This window comes from Nematolebias whitei, chromosome 17 (assembly GCF_014905685.2).
Source record: "Nematolebias whitei isolate Nwh7 chromosome 17, NemWhi1, whole genome shotgun sequence".
Taxonomy (NCBI): domain Eukaryota; kingdom Metazoa; phylum Chordata; class Actinopteri; order Cyprinodontiformes; family Rivulidae; genus Nematolebias; species Nematolebias whitei.
Window position 1 is genome coordinate 3120874 of NC_056514.1, and position 647 is coordinate 3121520.

A 647-nucleotide genomic window follows, 5' to 3' on the forward strand; every position below is an offset into this window, starting at 1 on the left:
GTAGCTGCAACGGGGCCTGTAGCTGCAACGGGGCCTGTAGCTGCAACAGGGCCTGTAGCTGCAACAGGGCCTGTAGCTGCAACAGGACCTGTAGCTGCAACAGGGCCTGTAGCTGCAACGGGACCTGTAGCTGCAACGGGACCTGTAGCTGCAACGGGCCCTGTAGCAGCAACGGGACCTGTAGCTGCAACGGGACCTGTAGCTGCAACGGGCCCTGTAGCAGCAACGGGACCTGTAGCTGCAACGGGGCCTGTAGCTGCAACGGGACCTGTAGCTGCAACGGGGCCTGTAGCTGCAACGGGGCCTGTAGCTGCAACGGGGCCTGTAGCTGCAACAGGGCCTGTAGCTGCAACAGGGCCTGTAGCTGCAACAGGACCTGTAGCTGCAACAGGGCCTGTAGCTGCAACGGGACCTGTAGCTGCAACGGGACCTGTAGCTGCAACGGGCCCTGTAGCAGCAACGGGACCTGTAGCTGCAACGGGACCTGTAGCTGCAACGGGGCCTGTAGCTGCAACGGGACCTGTAGCTGCAACGGGACCTGTAGCAGCAACGGGACCTGTAGCAGCAACTGGACCTGTAGCAGCAACGGGCCCTGTAGCAGCAACGGGACCTGTAGCTGCAACGGGACCTGTAGCTGCAACGGGACC